This window comes from Hirundo rustica, chromosome 5, assembly GCF_015227805.2.
Source record: "Hirundo rustica isolate bHirRus1 chromosome 5, bHirRus1.pri.v3, whole genome shotgun sequence".
NCBI classification, from domain to species: domain Eukaryota; kingdom Metazoa; phylum Chordata; class Aves; order Passeriformes; family Hirundinidae; genus Hirundo; species Hirundo rustica.
In genome coordinates this window covers 50,208,787-50,228,722 of record NC_053454.1, presented here as the reverse complement: position 1 = coordinate 50,228,722, position 19,936 = coordinate 50,208,787, and the positions used below count along the sequence as shown (strand labels likewise).

The window sequence follows — 19,936 nt, the reverse complement described above, 5'->3', positions numbered from 1 at the left end:
CCCTCTTCTAATTTCCCCCACATTGTCTTTTTACTTTCCTTTCAAAAACGTATCTTTTTCAAATCTCTTCGATAATCAGCAGAATCAGGAGTACAAAAATATTGCTTTTCCAAAAAAGGCAAACATTGAGGAGATGAAAATCCAAATACTGCTGCCCTGACATATACCAAATATACATTTTTTTAAACTTTCAATTTCAGTGCTGTAGGGGTTTCATCTTTAGGGTAGCATCACAAGGGAATGATTGGACTGAGTGAACAATAGCTGTCAAAAGTATGGGCAAAAAAAAGAGGCTTTTGTATAAATTTGCTCTAGAGAATCATTCAACCACTTGTCCTCCCATCTACATGCCACTACTAAGCTGCTGTGAGAAGCAATCTGGCCAGCAGAGTGAAAGTATAATTCAGTCTCATGTACTCACTCAAGCAAAAGTAGATTCAGTGACCATGTCATTCTCTAAAGGGGATCAGGACCTTTTCCACAGGCAGTAACCACATCCACCACACCCAAAAGGCTTTAAATCTGTTACTGAATAAACCCCTTCAGTATTTCATTATTTACAAACATAGCCACAAAACACAATTAAACTTTTACTCATTACAATTTTTCACTTTGTGGTTTGACTCCCCTGTTTGAACACTTTACTGCAAAACCAAGGTTCAGTGGAATGTTCTAAGGCTGTGTAAAGTTCAAAACACTCAAGTGAATTATATTGCTTGTAGCACAGACAGAAACATAATTCTACACAATTCTAATTGGAAATTTTTGCTCATGCAAGATTTGTATCAAAGACTACATATAGGTCATATGCATGTCTTACTTTGGAGAAAACTAGATCCAAAACTCTGACATGTGGCTGTCCTTCAGAAGAATGCTGCTTGTTTTGTTAGAATAGAAATGTAAGAAAATAAATTAAAAATAGATCTCTGTATTTGAACATCATATAAAAGGATGATTTACACATCATGCTACATGATATTACAAAGTCCTACCATTCCAAGTTGTATTTTGTGAGGTAATTTATAGGGGAAAAAACTGTGCAGTGCAGATTGAAATAATTTTGGATTAAGTTATTCTTATTTAACAACCAGCATTTGTCTTGTCTGCTATCAAAGTATTGACACATTAAGACATAACTGAATCATTGCGGTTATCATCTCTATTTCTTACATTTACTAAAACCATAATTTCCTTCTCAGAGGTATTTTGTCTCATGTCCCCTATCATAAGAAAAGTACAATCAACTTTCTTTAAGTACAGTTTTAGGGAAATGTTGGTTGTTTAAATTATTTCTGGTATGAATCTTACACCAACTCAACATTTTCCTAAATCACTAGAGTATTGTATGTCTAATAATAGGAAAGATTTCTATTAGAACACAATACTCTATTGGGTTTTTGTAACTGGTGGTTGATTGTCTAGTTCATAGTATATTCTTTTCAACTTACACAGCTGCAGGGGTTTTACATCTTCAGGATTTCTTCATGCAATTGCAACATAAGTTACATTAACCTGAGTTACCATGGATTTTGCTTTTCAGAAAAATCCTGACCTACATGGTCAAAACACAGCCTACTTTTAAAAATCAAGCAGCTTTTGCTGAAGCAAGTCAATTATAAAGATACCATATGGCTAAAGAAGATAGAAAAACAGCTGTGGAATTGACCTGAGATAGTGAAATCAAAGAAGCTGTCCCTAAAATTATGTACCTGGATTAAAGAGTTTAAAAAGACCCTTCAGACCAAAACTAAATCACAACCGCTCTATAAATTGCGAGAGTACACGGCAAAAAATCTTTTATATCTAGGAATATATAACCTTCAACCAAACATTGTGAATTTGACTAACAGCAAAAGAAGTCCTTATTAAGTTTTTACTTGTTCTAGTAAAATCTGTTTATGTTACAACTGGGGTTTTTTACAAATACAGAAAACTGCTGTATGCAAGTTAATCACAGGAGTAAGCAATAATTAATTTTGCTCTGAGTAACTCTGCTATAAAAAGACAGTAGAATTAATTTGGATGATTAAAATCAGTCAGTCATTCCCATGTTTACCCTTTCATTAAACTACTATCACTGCAATACAAGCTGTCCTATTGAATCATTTATGATGAGAGAGAATACTAATAGTAACATCAGATTATTCTGGAGCCAAGAGGGAATGGGAACAGTATCAGACAAACAAATTTAAGGTTATTTAAGCACACAATTACACTTGCAATCAGCTTTAGACTGTGAGAGTTGAGAAACTACTTTTATTCTATGCTGTAGGACAAGTAAAATATGAAAAACTGCAAATTTTGCTTGTGATTCACACATAACTATGAATGGAATTACAACCAGTGGTGGAAATACAAATCAGAGTGACATTACTGCTTTAACTTGGATGATTTCTTTTTTCCCCTGACAAAAAGGGTCATTGAGTATTTTGGAAGTATAAAAATACTGAATTTCTCCGACCATGAATTAAAATATATTTATTTTGTCTAGCAGAAAAATCTATTTTATATTTATACCATTTGAATATAAAAGTATGGAATGCTGCATATGGATATTAAAATCATCCTTAATAACTTTTATGCTGGAAAGAAGCCTTTTCGTCCTTATTTGACTGAAGAAACAGATCAGCATACAGCTACACTCTAAACAAGACAACATAGTGGGGTTTTTTTTACCTACAGTATCCTGAGTTTCAGTCTATTTTTCAGTAACCATGTACAGGGAACACAGGCAAAGTCCCACGGAGGATCTGCGTGGAAGAAAGACCCTTGGGCAGGAAACAGCACAGAATTAAATTGAAGGGCAGCATTCTTTCCAATACTTCAATTTTCTGGTTCAACATCCTTCATATACATAATTTTAAGCTAAATGAAGAAAACTACTGATTTTCATATGCGGAATCCTTATTTTTGTTTAAAGGGACAGGAGAAGGAAACAAAGAAAAAGCTTTCAGATCATGATAAATGCAGGGAGATTACTTAGCAATTACCACCATGGACAAAGCAGAAAGGAATCATAGGGAGAGTTAACTTCACTTTTGAGAAACAAGAAGACAAATGCTAAAACAACACTTTTCCTTCCTGCATTTCCCAGGCTGAACTTCACTCTGTCATTGCAGACTCCTCTGCCCATCCCAATGTGGCACGAGGGAATGGCTGTTGCAGTACGTACACATTGGTTGTTTTGTACTCCACTCCCTCCTTCTGACAGTTCTAACTCCACTCCAGCATGGGTGTCCCACTTGCTCCAGTCCATCAGAAAATTTTCTCCAGTGCAGGCTCTGCACAGCCTACAGTTCCGGCCAAGGAAGGGCTGCTTCAGCACAGACTCCGCGTTGGCTGCGTTCCTTCTGGAGTACCTGCCCAGGCAAGGATGCTCCACACACCACAGGGAAAAATGTGCCCTGATGCCTGGAGCGCCTCTTCCTTCCATGCTGTTTCTCACTCTTGTTAGTTCCTCATCCTCTGTCTGCCTGAGGTTTTTTGGGGTTTTTTTTTGCTTTTTCCTCAATGCATTTTCACAGAGGCACCAACTTGGCTGGTGGGCTCAGCTCTGCGTGTGGTGGGTGCATTGCAAAGAGGCTGTGTCAAGCAGGGGACAGTCCCTGACCTCATCCCACAGAGGACACACTTGGAGTCTCCCCACCCTGCTATCAAAACCTTGCCACAAATATCCAATACCAAAATCAATTAAATGAAATAACATAAAATCTCCCTCAAGATTTTATCTACTGGGTAAAAAATCAGCTGACAACCTGAGTAAGACAGAAGTATATAGTTAAAAATAATAGATGGGGAAAATAATGGGGAGACTAAAAATCAGAATGCAACAGAGAATATAAGTTATCTGAAACTCAGGGTTCAGGTAAGAGGTGGGAGTCTACAGTCATTTGTGAGATTTCTTAGTGAAATTATTTATTCAGTCAAATCTTTTCTATTGTTGCATCATTTACAAAGTTGTTGCCAAAGAACTTACTCCTAACTACCAGTCTTGGACTTAACAATGCTTAAAAAGCCACGGTGTGGTATAAGAGAAAAAAAAATAACCTACCAAAAAATAAATAAAATTAAAAAAAAAAAATCATGAAAACCATAAGAACAAAAAAATATGCAAAAAACCAAAACCACACAATGAAACATGACAGCTTCTATCAAATTTCTCAAAAGCCTCCTTTCAGCTGTGGGTAGAAACTTAGAATGCAAAATTTCAGCCAAGCGCTAAGTTTAAAAAAAATCAAATTATTTAAAAACTGCAGTCACACAAATCCAAATTTATTTATAGTCACAATATGCTTCTTTCAACAGTTACGCTGAAAGATATAAAAATGGAAATTATGAATTCACCTTATAAGGCTGAGGGATCCTATCAGATATAACCAACAATTTTCAGGATAACATTTCACTTTATCAATACAAACAAATGCAGTGTTTATAGGTCAAGCAGCCCATAGAGTTTTACAGCAGGAAGTTCTATAGTCAGCTAGATAGTATTTCCTGAAATGCTTGTAACAGGGAATATGGAAAAACAGTTTTGCAAAAACTAGGTGAAAAAACAAAGTGGTGAAGGTAAACATGGAATGGTGACTTCCAAAGCTATAAAAACACATGCTGAGATTTGGGGGGGGGGGGGAGGGAAGGAATCTCAGCAGCTTTTAATATGTTATTTATACTTTTAAGACAGAAGTCTTTATTCTGGCAACTAAAGCACCTATTTTTTACATCTGCAGGTTTAACAAGAAGCAATCATTTAAAAAACATGTCTTGAGGTGCAAATTATTACAAATATTACACTATATTTTGAAAATTACTTTTCCTTCACGTATAAATACTACCTACTGTAAAAATCATGTTCCACTCTATGATTATGTAAATTTCTTTTTGTTTTGGGTTTTTTTTTGTACATCAGTAGCATTTTGTTGTCCTATAACTTTTTAAAATTTTCTCTTCAAACTGATACTTCCCAAAATGACAGAACAGAACTAGAATTCAAAATTTTGCTGTAAGACCTGCCAGATGTCAGTTTTGGTATTAATGGATTTTACAATACTCTCTGAGCTTTTAATATTTTCTATACTAGGAAATGTAAATCAGCTCAAAGCTATGTCATTGCCACATAGAGCTGAAAAGGGTATAAAGGCCAATGTAGACAAAAGGAAATTACCTTAAGCTTACTTCAAAAGATCTGTTGGATCTTTGCTGACTGTAGAAGTGTTTTTGAAGGTCTAAAGTACTGTTGAATTAATTGTCCTTAAGTATTAGGAATTATACTAAAACAAAATCCTGATCCAAAAACCACTTTAACTGTGGTGTTTGTTGTTTTTCATTTACTGCCTGATGCAAAAAAACCAGAACCTGAAAGGGATAGCAATTTTATGTTTAAAAGCCCACTTTCCAGCTCCTTGGATACTTCACTGCACTCAATATGCAAAAAATAAGTTTTTTGCAAATCCTTATCCCCTTACATTCAATTTACACTCTGGATAGGGAAAAGCTCAAGTTCAAAGCATCTTTATTCAACGCATTTTCCAAAACTGAAAACAGGATTCTACAAGAGCTTTCTCTCATTCAACCTATATTTCTCATCAAATGAGACAGAATATTCCTAATTTTTTTCCAGGTAGTATCCTAATCTCTATAAACCATATGCTTACAAATTCATTTTGGAAGTCTTTGGCTGTTAGAATATCCAAGTCATTCGTTCTGTTTGTGGTTAAGACACACATTATTACCAAATAAAGACAAATTAGTCTAAATTCCATTAAGTAATTAAATTCTTCCTACTGAGTCAATAAGGTTTGGATGAAGTATGTAGATTCCAACTTTAGATTCCTGTATGAATTCCAAGTTCTAAATATCTGAGCAGTTTCTCAGGACCTTAAAAAACACCATCTGTCAAACTTTACTCTCTCGAGACCTTCCCATGCTTTTGCCATATTAATGTGACATCATTGCAGCATTAAAATACTATTAGAGCTAAAAGTGTAATTTCTCTCAGCTGTTTGCCCTGCCCAAGAACAACAAAAGTTATGTCTATGTTCTTTGCAGGGTCACTCCAGCAGCTGGTAAGTACCAAAAGACATAATGTTTAAAGACAAATTGGTCAAAACCTCTCTGCCTCTCAAACCAGACCAAAAGTTTAGAAGTGACAAAAATTTGCTATGTTAGCATTAAATAACCCTAATTTTTCTCAGCCATATTTTTGAGATGCATTGATGCAAATTACAACATAGCTGTAGATACCAAAAGCTACTTCTAGGATTTCTCCATAAAAAAAACCCAATCCTTTCTTGAGAAATAACACCAAATAATATTATACAAGTATTACTCTGTATCAATACTGTCTCCATTAAATTAACTTTATCTCCAGAAAGCTCAACTAACTTGCATATCCTAATTAATATTATGCTGAAAATAGTTAATGATGTTAAATTACAGCAATCTTTTTAAAAGGGTCAAATTTGTCGATCTGCATTTAAGCTATAAACATCAGGCATGAAAACGAATTGGTTTTGAAGTAACACTAATTCTGAAAGGTCCCACTTAAGAAAATTATTTCCTTCCACAATTTTTCTAATGTTTAATCAAGCCACCCAGCAGAGGATTATAACCGAATCTCAGTGTTGTACCTCTCTTCCTACTGCTCTGAGCAGAACCCCCCATTTTTTTTCCCTGAGTTTCAGAGAAGTTCCTATCTCTCCACCAGGATCTATGTAGGCACACAGCAGAGCACAGCTTTAAAACTGTTAACATCAGGTTGCTTCCACACATTTTGGAGATATTTTTATTAATGTATAATTTTATGCCATCATATATATGTTCCCACAACATAACAATTTCACACTGCACAGATCAGCACCAATAGTTGCCAAGTACTAATTCTCATCATGAACTAACAGGCCCTAGAATCTATGAGTGCTACTACACATGCCTCCACTTCCAATAAATAGCTGTCTTAACAAGTCCCTCCACTACCTGTTGAAATTCTAAAAGATAACCAGTTGGGAAAAAGATGAAGCAGTTATAATAAATGATGTGCAAAGCAGCATTATTTAAAATCATTGTTATGTTTGTCAGATACAGGTAGCGATACAGAATATGTAATTCTTCAGTTTCTTCAACACTGAAAGGTAACTCTGCGTTGGCACATGCAATTACGAAGCCCCTGAAATGTATTTATCATTCCACTGTTCCCTAACTATGAATTGCCATTCTAAGTGTAAAAGTGTTCATGTTGCAAACACATTAGTAAAGCAATGCCATTCTTTCCAGGAATATTGACACATCCTAACAGTCAGTGGTTTTCATCATGATAAAATTTCAAGAAACTGTACCACTTTTCAGATATTCAAAATTCAACAGCAGAATGAAAATTATTCATGTAATTTCCAACTATTATCAGGAAAGCTGGCTGTTAGAGGGATAAAAAAGTAGTTTTTAATGATGGAACAGAGAATCAGAGGTGCACAAAGGATGAGTGTAAGAATGAGAGATCTGACGCTAGCTACCAAAAAAAGAACAGCGGACAGAAGCAATGAAAATTAACATGACTAGGAGTCATTGAAAGATGGAAGATTTCATGCTTGTAAAGGAGGTTAAAATACCTCTACAACAAGCAGCAGAGGAATACTAGAAAGGAAATTAATCACCTGCATTTCAGAACACAGTAAAGAGGATGTGCCATATATAGCAAGGAGTTCACACAGATCAAAGAAGATAAAAAGGAAATAAAGCAAAAGCACTTCACTGAATGAACACTATCTATTCCGTATACCCTAAGGCAAGAATCTCTGGAAAACATTGTGTCATCATGTAATTAAAGATTGTATCACCATCTACACATACAACACGGCGGTATTGAGGTTACCGACATCATCTTAAATCAGAGCCTCTCAGATCACTTTAATGGCTCCTGCAAACAGGGTAAATACATGCAAATATTCCAGATGGATGCTGAATGTCATCTTTATGCTGGGTAATCAGAGATCATAAATACATAGAACATGTTAACACAGGATGCTATTTCTCAGAATCTGAAAGGATGAATAAATTTTAGCATTTTCCCTAAGTTATAGCAACAAGTTTCCGCCACCTTTTTATTGCGCATAACAGACATGAAATAAACCTCGTAGAAAACAGCTACAGCAACAAAATATTGCACTTCTCACCAGAAGCTACTAATGCTCCCTTCCATGTACCAAGAGGAATTAATCATCTCTTCTGCAGGTAGAAAGCACATCTCTGTTTGGTGTCCAATACATACGTTATACATCAAACTTCAAATACTGTTTTTTCATTCAAGTGTATTACTTATGACAACCTCACTAATGGCATTTTTCACTAAATATATAGCATCTATTTTATTTTAAAATCTGTTCAACAAAAATGGTTTCTAGCTTTTAACAGAAGAAGATGGCCACATATTTTTTTTTTTTTTTGTTATTGTAAACAAAACAGTCAATCCTTATTCTTGTACGAAATTTAAATGTAGGATAAAGTCATACCTTCCTAAAGGGAATGGCCTCTGTTACAACAGGCACAAGCTCCAAGAATGCTTTTGCCTTCACATTCTGTTTTGAGTGCCACAAAAAGAAAGCAGATATTCACACACAGCAAAATGGATTAACATTTTCTTACAGAAATTTTTTTTCATGAAAGTTCAGAAAGAGAAATATTGTTTATAGAAGAATAGTCTTTTAACACAAGAACAAACTGCACAAAATTAGTATCTATTCTAAACTACAAAGAGAGAAATATATATACTCATTATTTAAACACAGCAAATATCTGCCCACTAAAAACAACTTATTACAAAAAGCTAAAGAAACAAAAATGCTATGATAACAACTAAAGTCCCTTTATAGTAAATATGACTAAGTGGAGGATAAGGTTTGTCCAGCAGAGGGGAGCACAACACCTTGGGTATTTCTTTTAATAGAGCAACACCTTCTTAAAATGGGAAAGGGAGCCTTTCTTCACCAGTAAGGGTAGTTCCTGTTTTATTTGGGAGAGTATTCCAGGGGAAAGGCTAGTGGCATGATGAGCCTTTCCAGCTGTAACCAGTTTCCCTCACACTGAAGAGTGTTTTACTTAAACACAGTGACATATGGAATCTTCTACAAAAGACACTGAAGTGGAATGCCAATTATAATGCTGCTAACACTGGAAGTACATGTTAAACTGCTCCAAAATGTTAAAAGAAGACAACCCATAGCAAATAATTGACACATAGAATGTCAGTTTTTTTCAAAAACGTCTTTAACCATGGTGTTAGAACAGGGTTTAAGCTCATGCAGTGTAAACAGCATGAAGCAATGAGGAAACAAGGGGTTTACTTTCCTCTCCTGGCAACAGGATTATGAATGTATTTTATATTCAGCTTTAGATCATAGAACTCTTTCAAAAAAAAATCTTAATTTAGTCTGTACAGAAAATACTCCAGTTCTAGAAAAAGAAAATGAGATGCTGAAATCACACCTGGAGTTCAAATGAAAATACTGATTAACAGTTCAGCATCACTGTATGTTATGCTCCATAATATTTTTTAAAATGGTCATTAATAACTCAAGTCTCTGTTTTAGCCCTTCCATGTTCTCAAAGTTGGTGTCACCCAGAATAAATAATAATACTATTATAATTAATTAACACATACTAATAGTACTAAATAATAAATAACTCCACTAAGTATAAGCTAACTTTCTAAAGAAAAAGCCTAATTTTATTAGACTTATCATAAATACCTTGGCCCGGTTTCTATGAAGAAAACATGCATGTGTGTCCTGTACTGGACGACTTTGTCTGTCCTCCAGGTATGCCCAGAGGGCAATGTCAGCTATAATGACCCATCTGTTCACTACTGGCAAGTGGCAAACTTCTAATGAAGACAGATGTGGGTCACCCTGTACAAGAAGGCTGCAGGGTGCTAATGAATCCACCTAATGGTCACTACCTGCCTCTGCTGACTGATTGATGAGCAAAAGGGTTAAGCTTCAAAAGCACAGGCAAGTATTTCAGGTAGTCATTAGTCTTACTAGGATATCTCTGTCACACTGCTTAATACACACACACACACTTACTTTAATGTTTTCTTCTCCCATTTAAAAAAAAAAAAAAAAAAAAAAGCAGCTTCTGTTATTTTACTTCAGACAATGTGAAATAACCTGAAAAGCTCAGCAAAAGATCTCATGAAAGACTCAATGCTGCTATTACCCAGAGAAATGAAAGCTTCCAATATTCATAAGAACTTATAAACATGACCTCAGACACTAACAGGAAAAGCAAAAACCTTAAAGGAAATAGCTACTAGTTGCAAAACCCTGCAGCTGTTCATCCTTTCTAAACACTACCATCTGACAGTAGTATATGAAAGAACTTTTCACAGTGAACTCTATTCACACAGACCTCAAGTTAATGGATTTTTATTTTTTTTAAATAACAGTTACTACAGAAGCAAGTGAGGACTTGACTCATTCTGTCAATTTCTACATGAAGGTTATGGCACCACAAAAGCCAGACACTTGTTACAAAATATTACTGTAGATCCAACCATTCATCAATACAAGCAGTGAGCAAATGTCAGGAAGAGTTATGATGGGGAAACTCCAGAGAGTGAAGTTCTTTAGAGATAAAGGAAGGGGAGGGCAGGGAACAAAAGGAGAAAAACAACAACAACAAAAAAACCCCACACAAACAAACAAAAAAATACACACCACACCAAAACCAGCCTGTAGTGAAAAATGTTATGACTTTGAGCTAGTGTGGGGTGAAACCTGCAGAGCACATTGCCATCTGCCAGGATTCACCAGGATTTTGTTAATAACCATCTGCAACAAAGCAAAGTCACAGCACTGCCCAGAAGAACAGAGACATAATAAAATTATTCATAAAGCTAAAACCAGAAGGAAGTATTTTTATGCTAGAGGTTTTGGGGAGAAGTGGCTCTCTTGCTTTCAGAATCAATTAATTTCTATTCAAAACACCACACAAGAGTCTACCCATTTAATTTTGGGTGTAACTCTACTAAGAGTAGATATGAAGTACAAATTTACCAGGGGCTGCAAATCCTCCACAGGGAAAGATTTCTTACCAGCTATACCAGGTAATGGTATATTTAAATACAAACCCATGGTAACATTAAACCAATAGTACATTGCATCAAGAGCTGTTCATATAAAAAGGCAGAAGACATCTTTACTAGAAAACAATATTTTATTCCTTGCCATGTTCATCTGTTGAATAATCTTTAATAGACCCAGTAACCTCATTAGACATCCACACTCTTAACTGTTAATTGAACATCAAGATCCCAGCACTTTCATTTTACACACTTTGCTACATTCTTAAGTAGAGGGGACCCTCTGGCATTTTAGAAAAAAAAAAGTATTTGAGAAGTAAAGAGTTGTTACATTCTTATCCTAAGCTAAAAATAAAAGTGAAGTTGTGGCTTAATAGGAGTCACATAATGCTTTATCTACGTCATAACAAGTAGAAATTCTGGAAGCCTTGATAAACAAAAGCTAACACAGAACAACCTTTAACTCCCAAAGTAAGGACAAAAAAAAAGCCATTTCAATTTTTTTATCCAAACTGGACATAGTTATATATCTGGTCTATATGTTGAACTTGTTTTTACATCCATATAAAACTAATGAGTTGGTGACACTCAAAAAACTTACCTTGCATATAAACAATTATTTCTAGTAAATATAAGGAAATTTATGCCTGCTCTGTGAGGGTATAAATTACTGTTTTGCCTAATATATGCCAAGAGTGACTCCAGTGTAAGTTACCTTTTCAAACAGATTTAAATTCACAGATGATTTACTGTTGTTCCCAGAAGAGAAATGATTAAGCAACCTCAGAATTCTGCCTGAGGCAACAGAAGCTCTTCAAGATCCAGTAAATCCACAAACTCGAGAATTTTATTTTGCCAAGAAGCTACTAATGTTACATACAAGATGAAACTAACTCTGTATGATGAATTTGATTATGACAGGTGACTTCACTGATTTATCCTATGAAAGCAAACTAAAAGCAGTCAGATAAGGGGGGAATAACACCAAAACAAAAGAAACTCCTGGGAGCAAGAGACATCAAACATAGGTGAAATATTGCAAAAATAGCAATTTTGTATTCATGGGCTTCTTCACAATTTCACTGGCAAATAAAAACTACCACAGTATGGAAAAACGCCCTCTAACATTTAAAAACATACTCAAGTGTTAATATCACCATAATAGCATGTGCACAGAATATTCCAAAGAGAACTGCTGTGTTTGTCACATTGCTCTCTTGCCATATGAGGACCTACAACTTTATTAGTGAGAAAAACTTATAATTCCAGTTAAATCTGGTTGTTGGCCCACACTAACCTGTGCTCTATTTTCCTCTATTATATCCACTTCCCTTTAAATGCATAATTACAATTGATACAATAGCTTTAAAAACTTACAGTCCACACAGAGAAGACATTCCTACATGGTTGAAACACAGTAATGAAATGGCAAATAAACTGACAAGTTTTTATTATATCCCACCTGCCTTTTCTCAAAGAATAAAACAATCTATGCTAAAACTTTTCAGCACTTTGAGTCTAAAAAAAAATCCAGCCAAAATCTGCATGGAAAAAGGACAATTAAATTTCCAAGTCTTAGGTAAGAACTCTTTCAAAAGGCACAATAATCAGTGCTAGGCCAAAGCTTTTCTCTTCTAATCTTGATTATAGATGGATTTAAAAATCACATTATTATTTTCTGCCTCTTTTCAGGAAGCTTTTGCATAAGGTGAAAATTACTAGTAGTAAGAATATTACTAATAAGTCCCCTTTATTCTTTATAGTAATGAATTCAGCTCAGTCAATTTTTTCTTTCTAGGAACCTTCTCATTACTCTCATAATTTTCCTCTAAACTGGCTCTGATTGGCCTCCACATTTTATACTTGAAATATGCTAGAGGTATACTAGCATACTGCAGGTAAAGCTTGCTCTTTGTAGCAGCTCACAAGAATTATTCCACATTCATTGCAGGCCAAACTTCTTTGTACACACCCTAACGCAGCATCTGGCCATTTTCCTTTTTTCACAAGAATGACAATTTTTACACACATACAGCCTAAAGATTATTGTTTTCCTTAGCATTATTCAAAGTGTTTGGAACAAAGCTACCAAGAAATACATCTCTATTATGGAAGAAATGAGGAACTGGCAGCACTTCTCCAAGCTGTACACATTTTTCTTTTTTACTGTATCAGCAGCACTACCAACTGAAGTCTGGCTCTCCAGTCCTTTCTCTGAAATTATTTAAGCAGCTATTACTTTGTGTTTGCTCAGTGAAAGTTATTGTAAGACATGTCTTTAAAAGCCTAATTTCCTTAAGGTAGAGTATCATATTGATACTATTACAAATGAAAAAAGAACCCAGTTCTATGAACTTTTTGCTGCAAAATGGGATGGTATCACTTTTTTTTAATGTGTCCAGGTGAATGCTTGACCGTTTTAGTTCAATTCCTCTTTCTCCTGAGATGGTATAAGCACCTTGCTTTCTTTCCTATTTCTTAGTAGGGAAACAGCCTACACATGCTTCTTAATTTATGAACGACTTCATTAGTTCCAAGGTGATAGTACTTTATATTCAGCACATATTTCAGAATTCAAAAAAATTGGCAATAAATACATTAGGACCAACAAACTATTTACAGACTCAAACACGTACGTAACTTTCCCACTGCATACTGATTACTTTCTTGCAATGCAAAGGAATCAATTATACCTCAAAAAAGCCAACATTAGTTATCTATTGAAGTTTGATTTAGATTCCATATACACACACACTTATTTTGCCAAACTCTACAAGGAAATTCTCGAGCATGGCCAGGTTGAATGCCTCTGTTCTTTCAATCCTTCACATAGTTCTAGTGTATATATTTTTAAAACTGCAAGATATACTAATGTACATGCATAAACCATTCTTTCTAAGTTCAAAATCTTTTTACTTTTTAGAAAAAGCTTTTTGTGTGTGTGTGTTTTATCAGAGAAAGTATCTCTTGTCTGCTCTTTTTAAATACATCTGTTTTTCAGGATGTTATTGTGAGCACAGAGACTTAGACAAAGTAATAAAATGAATGGATAGAAGTCACTGTAAAGTGTTCTTTAGTTTGTGTTTGCCTGGTTTTATTATCCTTTCACTTTAAATATAAGCAAAACTAAATTTGCAAGTCTGTCCATAGTTTGAGAGACTTTTTTTTCCCCAGCACTTCCAGCAAGACTGTTGTACCCCAACAAATGTATTATTCTATTTTTCACCTGCTTTATCTAAAAGATGCAGTTTCTTATAGAACTTTACTCTTTTTTTTCCCCTTAAGAAACCTTCAGGAGTAGGGGAACAGGGGTACAGAAGCAGTTCATGATGAAACAAATTATCATGCAAAGTTATAACTGGCAGAAATCACATTCTATAATCAGGGAAATCCTGTAAACTGCACTACCTCCTTTTATTTTTTACACATTAAGATACTTTTAAAAATTTATTAATTAAAAAAAGGGGAAATTTTATATTGACCATATTAAAAAAACAAAAACACCTGAAACCCATCATACACACATTACAGCAAAACAACACCATAACCTCCGGAAATCCTAATTCAAGCCCAGTTTAAAGGAAAAAAAAAGTAAATCCAAATATTTTAAGATGTCAAAACCTCAATAAAGTAATTTGGGAAATCCTCATCTTTTCCAGATGGGACCCTATGACAAAAAGACAGTTACAGCTGCATATTTAAATGTTTGTGAATCTAAATCAGAATTAACTGATTATTAAAAACACTGTAATTTGCAGCCTGGTCTTTAGAGAAAAAAATGGATATGCTTTCAGGTTCAGTAGTCAATTCATACTTTCTTGATAATTTTTAGCCTATTAGTCTAAATTTGACTTAACCAAATTTGACTAAGAACTTACAGACTTGTTGACATTAAAGTATTGAGAAAAGGAGGACTATGAAAAGATACTGCTCTGATTAATGGGCTCCAGTCTTAGTATAAATCTGTGGATCTGCAGTAAAGTGCTATGAATGCCTTTAGAATACAAAAAGCCTACATTAGCATCCAATCCTTCCTGGGCACCAGCAAATCCAATCCCAAAGCTCAGGGTTAAATTTGGTTCCAAGAATGAAGTTCCCAGTTCCTACATTCAATCCCAGAGCACATGGCTGAGTTGAGCTAAGTGTTCCCATGGCTATTTCCCCACGCACTCATTTGGACTGTGGGTCTCATTCCAGCTAAAGACAAAAAGCTGGTTTTTACCTGGTCAGTTGTGAAGAACTCGGATCTCTAAGATAATTACAACACATTGTCCATCAGCTTCAATTACTGGCTTGTTTTTAATTCTCACTTAACATGGCTTTTCCTCATCATTTTTTAAATAATAAATTTGTATGTCTTAGCACATAACAGAAACCTGAAAAGTATATTGTAATCATACATTTTGTGTAATTTGAAAACATGAGGCAACATCTATTCATCAATTCTTTATTGAACTTTAAAGCAAGATAGGGAAAAAGAAACCACATTCTCTTCTTCTGCTAGCACGCAGTACAAGACACCCCATTTTTTGTCAGTTCCTGCCTACAAAGACCAGTTTCCCCCTCCCCCCTGAATTTATCTATTTTTCTGCTTTGCTTCTTCCTTAGTAAAAGGAGTTCTAGGCTATGCCATCTCTCTGTATCCCTTTACATCATTCCTTGTTTTCCTCTCACATCACAGGCAGATTTACATACCCAAGGAAGACTGAACTACCTTACTAGGAGTTAAAGAATTTGGCATAAAAGAGCCAAGAAGATAAAATTTTACACTTAAATCCCTTAAAGCCTTTAGCATGGCACACATCTGATCAATGCCAAGAGAACAGCTGCCTCCCACCTGTGCTGCTCCCCTCATCCACATCACTGTTCAGTCCTTGTCTTTTTTTGTGTGTGAGACAAGGTAGTAAATTCTTCATTAATTATCACCTGAGAATACTCCAAATAGGAAACCACAGTTCACAATGTATATTTATTTGAAAGACATCCTTGTCATTTCAGGAGACCTCACCAGACAGCTTTTGCAAGTTTATGCCATATAAGCAGTTTCAGGATTGTCTGTATTGCAATATAACAATCATAGCTATATTAGCCTGCAGCTGCAAGGTCTCTGTGCCAGAAACCATGATCTTTCCTCAGTCTTGCATCCACATACACAGGTTTTCAAAATTCACAAGTCCCATAGATAAAGTTAAAATTAATTTTCTTAAAATTCATTTATGCATGTGAAAATTTTTTTGCAGTTTTTTCTCAAAGCTATCAATATTTCTGTCCTTTGCACCAGTAATACCTGTTACTTATTTAATGAAACCCTGTTGGTTACTTCTAATGCTCAGCTTTCAAGAACAGTGCTTGGTGTTCTATCACTTCTCACTGTAAAAGCTGGTAGTATCGGTCCAACCCGCCTAACAGTTCTTTACAGTCACACTAGGTGAAAGTAGAAAAACTAAGAATGTACAATGACAAGAAGTCCTACACCTAAAATGCATTTTGCTAGAGAAATGGAAAACTCAGTCAAAAGAGAAAATACAGGTGGATGCAGTGGAGTATTGATGTTTTAAAAATTTCTCCAACTGTAATCTCCAGAAGTATAAATATATAAACAAAATTTAATAATGAAGTATTTTTACATAAGAAAAGAGTATAGAGAAGCTAAAGCAGTTGCCTGTAGCTCATCTTCTCCCTGCATGCACTCCTAAAGGCTCCAAAATTCTGCCAAGCAGGGTAAACCCTCTCCGATATTTCATTTGTTCGATTTAAAACAAAGCAAAACAACAGCAGAGGTGATTTATTCTGAATGTATTTTTCACATATACTTATCAAATCTTGATGAATTCTGAGAGGAGTCATGAGTGATTTAGATTACACTTTTGACATATACGAAAAATGTGTGAAGGTACAGAATCACACAATGGGTGAGGTTGGAAGGGACCACAGTGGGTGGGTGAAGTTGGGTCACCTGGTCCTACCTCCCTGCTCAAGCAGGGTCAGCCCAGAGCACATTGCACAGGATTGCATCCAGACAGTTCTTGGGTATCCTGGAGACTTCACAATCCCCCTGGACAATCTGTTCCAGCCTCACTTTCTAAATACGAAAAGCTTATGCTGTTAAATTATATCAGAGGATTTACACCAAAGAAGGAATGGGGGGGAGGGCGGGGGAGAACGAGGAAGCCTATAGATTTTCATTCCTAACTAGTAGGAGGATGTTTTTATTTTCAATATAAATTGCAGGGGCTTTTTTCATCCTCTTATAAAAGTCTTACACCTGAAATCTGGGTATAAATTAATTTTCAAAGAGTAGGAAAAAGATGAAGTGCCATTGCCTCCTTTTCTTCCGGTAATTCTATTACTGTGGGATGAAGAGGTCATATTTTTCTTGCCTCATTTTTTCTTGCTGTTGACTTTTTCATAATGCAGTTTAGCTTCCCTTTAGAAAGTTAAAGGAAAGATTTATGGCTCTTCATTTTTAAATGCTTATCTAAATACATTTAGTGGAAGCCTATTCTATTACAAACAGCTGCTCTTTGCAATAACTAATGAAAGCCAAGATTATTTGGCTAAAGGGAGGGGCCCCACAATATTGTTGTACAATTATGCAGTAAACCCAAAGAAGCAACACAAACCTTGATCCAAAAATGGCAAAACCGCATCGTTATTATCACAGGATGATTCTAACAACCACTCAGTGGAGAAAAATAAAGCATGAAGAAAAGAAAGCATACAATTTTTCAGCTGTTACCCTAACACACGTCAAACAAAGATTTATGCGAGTTACGACTAACTCTGATTATGAGATTTAGCACTGTAATTAGCTAAAACAAGTCTAGCTACATCACAAATTTTTAAAACTCACTTGGTAGAAGCAATTCTCTAGAGAGCTCTTCATTACTAATTTTAGGAAAAAAATCTTCAAAGGAAGTCACTTTAAATACTCAAGTAGTTTTTATGATCACTTCAAATGACATTCAAATAAATCTGGCCAAGACACTGGAAAGGATTTAAACCATGACAGATGCTTGCACAGCAAATTAAGACCAACCAGCCTACAGATAATGCAAACTGAAGTTTATTTTTAAAATTTCTCTCCCCAACTTCTAATGAATTTAGAGTTGCAGCCTGAAAACTTATCCTAAATCAGCTGCTTGGTTAACTATAAAGACACAAGTAATCTTTCTTTTTCATTTTATTCAAAAGTTCCATAGATCCAGGCATAGATTCCATAGATCTGAAATATGTGTAGAAACTGCTCAGGCACGAACATCAATATTTAATTAACATTACATTTTTTAAAAGCACCGATAAGCTGTAAGACCCTATCAAAGAAATAGGCAATTTAAGCATTAAAAGTCAGAATCACACAAATGAAATCTGGAAATCCTCGGGATTTATGCCGAAATGCCATTTATAATAAACAGAGAAGCATTGCTTAGCTGCAAACACAACCAACACCAAGGAGCATGTTGATCACTGTGCTGCTTAAACCAAGCAGCAGAGTCACTGAATAGGTTTCTAAAACCCTTTTTGTCCCAAAATTTCACACTATCTTCCCTTCTACTTTCAGTTTGAGAATAGGATGAACAATCTGAAACCAGAAGTCTTTCTCTGTCATTGCCGCTTTTAAAAGAAATTCAAGCTGGTCATTTACACTTGTAAGACACACAGAGGAGGAAGCAATGGTCATACACACATTTTCTGGTTTCTTAATGACCACTCATGCAGCAGTAGAAATATATAGTCTGGAGTACCTTAATAAGCACCTCTACAGGAAGTTATGGACATAAATGAGATGCCTTCCTCTTAGAAGAAGGCAATAAGCTCAATGAGGAAAAATACTTCCTTACATCCTATTTAACAATGACCCATTTGGCAGTCAAGAGAAGGGGCTAAATTAAGGATTAGTTAAATGAGGATTAATTTTACTATCTGCTTTCCCTGCTTTTCTCAGGATCGTAAATTCCACCATCACTGTGACCTTCACCTCCCTTAAGAATTTGTCCTTTTTCATCAGTAACAAGCCCAGCAGGGCATCCCTCCCAGCTCTGACTCACTCTGGGATGTTTGACTCTGTCCCAAAGGGCTGAATGGCCAAGGGGCTCAGGAGAGCTGATTGATATTCACGAACTCTCCTCAAAGCACGTTCCAATGTGCAAAAAGGCTATCAAGTGTGGCAGAAGACCAACCCAGATGAGTCAAAAGCTCAAGTAAGTTACTGAAAGATCATATTTTTTACAAGCCATCAAGTATAAGGTAAATTGGCTTTCAGTCAAGGAAACCTTTAAAAGATGTGTTCACTGCTCTGAAACCACAGCAATATTAATAACTGTAAGGATTAGATTTCCAGTGAAATAAGGAGAAATGCCTGCACGTATGAAAAGAAAGTCTTCATGAAGTGTAAGAGCTCAGAAACAGTAAATGAGCCTGACTGCTACAAACCAAAAGGTTAAAATGCAGAAGGCAAGAACATGTATCAGTGCAATGCTAACAAAACAAACAAAAAAATAATTCTAAAGAATAAATACCTAATTTTTGAATAAACAGATTAAAAAAAAAATACCCTGGCTGATTGTTATAGTTCCATTATATTGCCCAGACCTAGCCCATCTTGAGGTTTAAACGCACACCTTTTTCCAGTTAAATGACTGAAATGCATCCCTTATATTTCAGGTAAGTAACAGAGACAAACAGGAATGAAAAACTTAGTTTAATCAAATAATTTTGCAGTTTCTCAGCCTTGTTTGTGCCCTATCTACAAAGCACAGCTAAAATTATAATAGCTGCCAGCCATAACTATCGTATAAAAATCACTTAGATGCTTGCAGTGAATTTTACTCGTAGAGCTGGTTTTTAGGGCATTTCTTTGCTAGT

At 35.4% G+C, this 19,936-nt stretch overlaps 1 long non-coding RNA gene across 2 annotated transcripts in view; it reads right to left on the bottom strand.

Moving 5' to 3' along the window:
• LOC120753067 (uncharacterized) overlaps positions 1 to 19,936 on the bottom strand; it is a 131,406-nt gene that overhangs the window by 77,523 nt on the left and 33,947 nt on the right. Inside the window, exon 2 of one of the 2 annotated variants that reach the window (XR_009207871.1) lies at positions 422 to 522. The exons of the other annotated variant lie outside the window; for it this stretch is intronic. This is a non-coding gene — a long non-coding RNA (uncharacterized LOC120753067). The remainder of the gene's footprint in view (positions 1 to 421; positions 523 to 19,936) is intronic. 2 annotated transcript variants of the gene reach the window in all.